At 37.5% G+C, this 7959-nt stretch overlaps 1 pseudogene; it reads left to right on the top strand.

Moving 5' to 3' along the window:
- Positions 1 to 2341: 2341 nt before the first annotated feature.
- LOC150064644 (proteasome assembly chaperone 3 pseudogene) lies at positions 2342 to 6756 on the top strand (annotated as a pseudogene).
- The last annotated feature ends 1203 nt before the right edge of the window (positions 6757 to 7959 follow it).

Below are 7959 nucleotides of genomic sequence, written 5' to 3'. Positions count from 1 at the left end.
CTGAGGCTCAAGTGGTAGAGCTTCAACCTTGAGAAAGTCCAAGGACAGTGCTCAGGCCCTGAGCACTGCATGCATGCATGCTCAGGCCCTGAGCACCTGATGCATGCATGAAAAGGCTGAAAGTACTAATTTTTTTTCACAGCAGTAGTTTTTTCACAGCAGTCATTTCCAGCTACATCAGTTATTATATATTCATGTTTGGACATTACATTTCTTCTCTGATATATTTGAATTGTAATATTGCAGTCTATGGAAAGTGTACAATGCTTAGTGCACAGTCATTTAGAATATGCTGTTATTGTAAAGGAGATTATAGAGGTGTAACAGAGTAAATTTCTTTTTGGACAGTGCCACCTCTTCCTTCACTTTCTCCCAGTTTTTCTTTCCTGACCCCAACGAGAAGTGTTATAATTTGTGTCTAAAGGTACTATCGCTGTGGTTTGCTCCCTATGTGCCTCTATTTCTGAGCCTTACCCCCTTACCCTCCCAAAATTCAGATAAATGAACAAACAATAGGGCTGAAAAGAAAACAACAACAATAATAAAGGGAAAACATTATTTCCATTCCCTGGAGTTTATTTCAGAAATATTTTATATGATCAGAGTCATAGACATTGTGACTTAGGACTCCCTAGAGCTCTGAGTGCTTCATCACGTTCTCGTGGATTTTAAATTTATCTTACACAGGTGAGAGAAAACATCCACCTTTTTATAGTTTTGGGCTCTGAAGGTATTTTGATTCTTTGAGTAGGTTTATTTCCCGATGTTTCATTTAGTTATTTATGTTTGGGCTTTTGCAAATGTAGTTGCACTCATAATTTCCCTTGCTTCTTGTGTGTTGTTGGCGTGTAGAAAGGCTACTGATTTTTGTGGGTTAATTTTACACTCTCCTACTCTGCCAAACTTATTGGTCAGATCTAGGACCTTGGGGATCGAGTCTTTTGGGTCATCTGCAAATAGGGATAGTTTTTTTTTTTTCTATGTGAATCCCTTTAATATATTTTTTATTTACTTATTGCTCAGGCTAGGAATTCCAGAACTGTATCAAAGAACAGTAGAGAGAGTAGACAGCATAGACTTAGTCCTGGTTTTAGAGGAAATGGTTTTAGTTTTTCACCATTCAGTATAATTTGCCGTTTGTCAGCCACATCTAGCTTAGCTTTTTTATTATTTTGAGGTATGTTCCTAGCTTCTCCAAAGCTTTTGACATGAATGGGTATTGGACTTTGTCAAAGGCTTTTTCTTCATCTATTGAGAAGATCATATGATTCTTCCATTGGCTCTGTTAAAGTGATGCATTACATCTATTGAATTACATATGTTAAATCAGCATTGCATCTCTGGGATAAAATCTACTTGCTCACACAGTAGGATTTTTTTCTGTTGACTAGTATTTCATTGAAGAGCTTTACATCTGTGTTCATCACAGATATTCCTCTATAGTTCCTTTCTTTTCTTTGGATCCCTACCTGGCTTGAGAATAAGTGTGATGCTTGCTTTATAAAATGAGCCTGAAATTGATCTTTCTTTCACTATTTCATGGAAAAGACGGAGGAATATCAGTGCTCATTCAACTTTAAAAGTATTATACAATTCAGCTGTGAGTCTGTCAGGAACTGGATTTTCTTTGCTGGTTGACAACTGATTAATTCATCACTCACATTGCATGTTATGACAGGTTCAGGTTAGGCTGTTTGTATGTCTGTAGGAATTTATCCATGTCTACTAGAATATTCAGATATAGGTTTTCAAATATTCCAAAATATTTTGGATTTTTTGAATGCTTGTTGTAATGTTTCTTTAGACATCTCTAATTTTGTTGATCTGGGCCTCTTATTTTCCTTGGCAAGTTAACTAGTGGTCTGTCAATGTTATTGTTTTTCAAAGAATTGGCTTTTGGTTTTATTTTATGCACAATTTTTATTTTAGTCTCCTTTCCATTGATTTCTGTTCTAATCTTTACTATCTATTACCTTCTAATAGAGTTTAGCTTGGTTTTGTTTTTCTAGAAGATGTAGTTGGTTTAGTTGCATCATAAGATTTTTACTTGCCGTGTTTCTATTCTTTATGTGCACACATAGAGCTATGCACTTTCAACACTGGTTTTGCAACATGTCAGAGGCATCATTATCATTTATTTATTTCCTCATTTATTTCTTCAGTGACAAATGTGTTGTTCAACAATGTTGTTTGGTCTTCATGTGTGTGAGTGTTTTGTACAGCATTTTGAGCCTTGTTTAATACCATTGTGATCAGAGATATTACAAGATGTTATCTCAGTCCTTTTGTGATTGCTAAGACTTGTGTTTCCCAGGATTTGGTCAGTTTTGGAGAATGCTCTATGGACGATGAGAATATGAATGGTGAGGTTATTGAGTGAAAAACTCTGTATATATCTACTAAAGTAATCTGCATTATGATGTCATTTAATTCAGAAGCTTTGTTGCTGCACTTTGGTTTGGTTGGCATAATGATAATATGTTGCTCTCTATTATTTTCTGTAAATCTAAGAATGCTTGGTTAATGTATGTAGGTGCTCCATTGTTTGGTGCATAGATATCATAAATATTAATCATAGTGATTTCCTCTTTGTAGATCATTCACTTTATTAATATATAAAGACCTTCCATTTGTCTTTATATTGATTTTAATATGAAGGCTATTTTATCAGGTAACAGTACAGCTGCTCAGTCCTTTTTGCAGGAATCACTTGCATGAAAGATTTTTTTCTATCCTTTAACTTGGAATTGGTGTTTACATTGACTGTGAGATGAGTTTCTGGTAATAGCAAATGATTTAATTTTTTTTTTCATCCGATCTGTTGCTGTTCTGCATGTTTTGTTTGTGGAACTGATCCCATTGATGCTATAGCCATTTTTAGAATACAGGCTCAAATTACACAAAACAATGTACATGAACATTCTCAGTAATAAATAAAATGTATCTATGAATTCAGTAGTTAATGCATGTTGAAGCAAATGAGATATTAAATATGAGAATAGAAATTAAAGAAATTTTCTAACATAAACAAATGATAGATATAACCCTTAAATGATTGCATACATGTCCCTGCAACTTTTCTCAACAGTTTCATCATTCCATTTTCAGACATGTACAGAAAGTTAGGGGTTTTTTTTTGGGGGGGGAGATCATGGGGCTTGAATTCAGCCTGAACACTGTCCCTGAGTTCTTCAGCTCAAGGCTACTACCCTAACTTTGTGCCAAGGCCCACTTCCCATTTTCTAGAGGTTACTTGGAGGTGTGAGTCTCAGGTCTTTGTGCCAGGGCTGGCTTTGAACCTTGATCCTCAGATCTCAGCATACTGAGTAGTTTGGATTATAGGCGTGAGCCACCATGCTAGGCCAGAAAGGTTTTTTTTAAATATAATTTTCACCCTCTTCTGTATTCTCCGTCCATAGACTTCTTTCTCACTACCACCCACACCTTGGGCTGGACTTGATTTGCATTCCTATCATTCACTAGGTTAAATGCTCAAAGAGATTCCACCTGAGTATTTTGTGTATTGATTTACAGTATTTTAATCAAATTGATCCTCTGTTAATCCTCTATTTCCTCGTACTCCTTCTGTTTATCATTCAATAGCTTTCAATGTTTCTTCTTTTGCTATCTACACAATTGCAATGTCCTTCAATATTGTTTACTAGCCAGCACCATTTCCCTCCCCCTCCTTTTAATGCCTTTGAATTTTTTCAAAATTATAAACATTTGTGTATTTCATATATATACAAGATGAAAAGACATGTATCACACATACAATATACATAAATATGCAATTCATATATATGCTTATATGTTATTTTTATATTTAGTATTCATCCATAACAGAAAATATGGCCTTTATATTTCTGTACATTTACTGTACTTAAACTGATACTCTTTCCTAGATCTATCCACTTCCCTGCAAACAACATTTTTATTTTTCTTTATGAGTGAATAATACTCTATGGTACATATGTACTATAGTTTTGATATAATCTTTTTATGTATGGCATTTGATCTGTTTCCATCGCCTACCTATTTTGACTATTGATATGATCAATGTAGATGTTCAAGTTCCTTTATTTCTGAATTGTTTGCATTAAATCTGAAATCATATTATTCATTATTAGAGCATTTGGAGCATGAGCAACTAACTCTAATTCTAATTCTAAAGTAATGCAAAAGGAAAATCATTTGTCCTTATATTTTCTACATAAATATAATGACTGATTCTTTTAACTGAATCACACCAGATAGTCATCAGCCATACAACTCCATTACATAATAGAGTTGAAAGCACACTGAATAAATACTACTTTGCACCTGGATACAAGGCACTGTACATTCATTAATTTAAGGGTCATTTGTAAGCCAATTTTGTTATTACCCTGAAATGACATTGTTGTTAAATGTGATAAAGGGGACACATAAACTGGGAAATAATTTTAATGGTCATTATCTTCATTAGCTAATGAGATGTGCTAATTATATTGTTAAATAACAATGATTTAGTAGTCATGGAATGTGGGGTTCATAGAGCAATAAGTAGGCTCGTTCCCTTCAATGTATTTTCACAATGATGGAAGATATATAATAACTGACAAATATGGTAATTATGTTATTTATTAAATCATTCATTAAAAGTTTGTGTGGCTAGCTTGTACTTTGTGTTGTTTAGATTCATAAAGCATTTGCAGAATACTGAAGGTCTGGGAATATGATAAAATGTTATACCCAGGCAACATTTGAAGTGGGATTCCTGAGTCCTTGGACATCCAAGACTGTCAGAGTTGGGTGAAGAAGCTTTTTTCATAAAATTTAAAAGTCATTTTTTGCAATTTTCACTAATTATGTGTGGTTGTTAGTGGCAAAAATATGGCAGCTGAAAAAATAGTTTCTTATCTCTTCAAAAACACATTCATAGAGTAAACTATCACATTTTATACTCCAGATACAATTTTGTTACCTAAAACTTTTTGTGTAATAAACATACGACTGCTTGAATTGTGGAGCATAGAAAATATCTATATATTTTCTATAAACCTATGATTAGCCACTTGTATTTTTATACTTGTATTCATTTGTATTTTTATACTTGTCCAAGGTCGGACTTGCGAGGGCCAGCGAACTAACTAGGCACAAGCCTGTTAGCCTGTCCGAGTCTGGCCCTTTGTCGGGTTTTCTCCATTGATCACATATTGGGTCTGTCCCTTCACCCATTAGCCAATCAGTTCAAAGCACCACAGCTCGCTTAACCGACCCTCCTCTTCCCGTTTTGTATTGCGCCAATCATTTAATGGAATCGTAGTGCCAGTGCTTACCCCCTACCAAATAATGTATTAAAGGTGCTGTAATTTTGTGCTCCTGGCCTCTGTTCTGCACTCTACTATCAGTGCTCAGAGACCCGTGCTCAAGCTCGTCAATAAACGACTCATTGCAATTTGCATTGATGTTCAGTCTCTGGTGATCCTTCCGGGGGGCTTCAAGTTTCTGGGCATTACAGAATTAAGTATCAGGCTCCAAACTGCATTAAGGCTTAATTGCTTAATTTGCCTGTAGGGATGAAAAATAATTACCCCCTGACTCAAATTATTCCCCTTCCAATAAGTGGAATAGAAACTTAGCTTGACTCAAAGAGAAGAGTTTTGAACCCAGAAGATACATAAACAGGAAAGAACAGTTAATAAGTCACCTTATTTGAAAGGAACCTCTGGACCATAATTAACAGTTGTTTGTGGTTTTTGCAATTGTAGAATGCCCCCCCCAACTTGCCTAGCAACTGTTTGTGATTTCTGCCTTTAAATACACTGTGTACAACCTGACTGTCAACTCCTCCCAGCCTCGCTGCCTAGTGCCTGTGGAAGGGTTCCTTGCCTGGCTCGTATCCCGCAATAAAACCTTGCTTTTGGATTTCTCCTTGATCTCGGTGGTCTTTTTTGGGGGACCCCTCCTCTGGGCACAACATTGACTACTCCATAATTGAGCATTAAAGGAGAGAGAGAGAGAGAGAGAGAGAGAGAGAGAGAGAGAGAGAGAGAGAGAGAGAGAGAGAGAGAGAGAGAGAGAGAGAGTCATTGGCTTGGAACCATGGCCTAGTGGTATAATGCTTTCCTAGCGTGCAAGAACTCTGGGTTCAATTCCTAGGTACCACACAGACACACACATAAAAGCCAGAAGTGGTGCTGTGATTCAAGTGGTAGAGCTCTAGCCTTGAGAAAGCCCAAGTGTTCAGGCCATGAGTGCAAGCCCCAGGACTGGCAAAAAAAAAAAAAAAAAAAAAAAAAAAGAGGAATGACACTTCTGTTTGGACAGGCCTGGGACCAGAGGACCTGAGACCACAGTCAGCCCTGCACCTACCAAGCTCACTTAGCCGGAAGCCTCTTTTGTAAATCTTTTTTTTTTTTTTTTTTTTTTTTTAACTCAGGGCCTGGGCACTGAGTTTTTGCTCAAGGCTAGAGCTCTGCCATCTGAGCTACAGAAGACAGAAGTGGTGTGTGTCTGTTGCAGTGGGTGGGGGGGCGGTTAGGGAGGTCTTCACGCAGGTGGTCTGCACCGCATTCAGAAGCCTCATCCTGAGTGGTGACTCAGTTCGGGAATATCCTTGGGACGCAGGAGTCCCTCCTCCAAGTCTTTGCAGAGAACCTGTGTCTCAGGAAGCAGGGAACAATGCATCCTGCAGCCGTGGCCATGAAAGACAAGAGCATGGGGGCCTTGAAGGCCTTGAAGGAGGTGATCCCGGAGTGCCAGGTGTGGTGACTCAAATGGAGCCCAGAGGAACAGCCCCCTCCCCTTCACAGTGCCCTGATCCCACCCCTGCCAGCGGCCAGCAGGGTGCAGGAGCTTTGTGGGGCTGGCCTGGCAGGCCCTGGCTGCTTGGTGGCCATAGCAGAGGTGACCCGGCCTGGGAAGATGAACAGAGACCGCGGCTCTCATAGTTGCATTGTACTTCGTGGAAAGCTAAAGTCCACTTGGGATTCATGGCCTCGTGCGCAGTAGCGCTTGTGAGTTTTTGTTTGGTTGTCTTTCTTGGTGTTGTTGTTGTTAATATAGAATAAATAGACTTCTAAAAATAATTTTAAAAAAAGAATGAAATTTCTCTCTAAGCGTCATTTCCCTCCGTAAGACAATAAATTCTGATCCTTCCTCTTGGCAGACATTACCCCTGTGATCCTCCTACAGAAAAAGGGAATGTGTTCAAAGGACTGTGCCATGGGCGTGGCAGAACTCTTCAGAAAAGGCATAGATGTTGTGGCTTCCGTAGTGACACAGGAGGCAAACAAAATGACATTTTCTGAGAACATTCCTGTGTTTCAGGTAGGGTCAGAAGACTTGTGCAATGAAAAAAAATTGTTTCGAAAAAATGCATGTTGTAAAAAGAATTAATACACCATGGGTCCATTTATTCTTGTCATTAGGATACCTTCTTAGGCTATCTTTAAGTATTTGTTCAAAGAGTTGACTTTTAACAAAGCCATTTGTGAGTGCTATTGTATCCTTGGTCTAAGTCATCCCTTTCAACATTCTTATCCACTCCTCCCTTACTCACTTCCTTCCATCTTTCCTTTGTAAGGTACACTTTGAATTCTTGTTTTCACCCTTTCCCCCCTCTGCCCCCACTCTACCCCCTTGAATACCAGCTTCCTGGTGTTTAATTTTACTGAACTTTGACTTTTAATTTCTAAGGAAGTACACTGTTTGAGTTCCCTTGTTTTCAGAATAACTTAATAAACTCATAAGTTGACTTATCTAAGAAAAAAATATTAAAATGTCATTAGCAACTGTTGGAAATCATTTGCTTTAAATTACAAATCAAAATGCAAAAAACTATTCGATACTAACATAGTCTGCATTTAGTTACTCAATTTGTTATGTATGTCAGTTGTTTACAATATGTACAGCAACATGCTTCTCAATGTAATAGATACAAAATACCTTTTAACTATAAAAATAAAAACAGCT

This window comes from Megascapheus bottae, chromosome 4, assembly GCF_031878675.1.
Source record: "Megascapheus bottae isolate mThoBot1 chromosome 4, mThoBot2.hap1, whole genome shotgun sequence".
In the NCBI taxonomy this organism is placed as follows: Eukaryota; Metazoa; Chordata; class Mammalia; order Rodentia; family Geomyidae; genus Megascapheus; species Megascapheus bottae.
The sequence above is the reverse complement of the archived record's forward strand: the minus strand, read 5'-3'. Positions and strand labels throughout refer to the sequence as shown.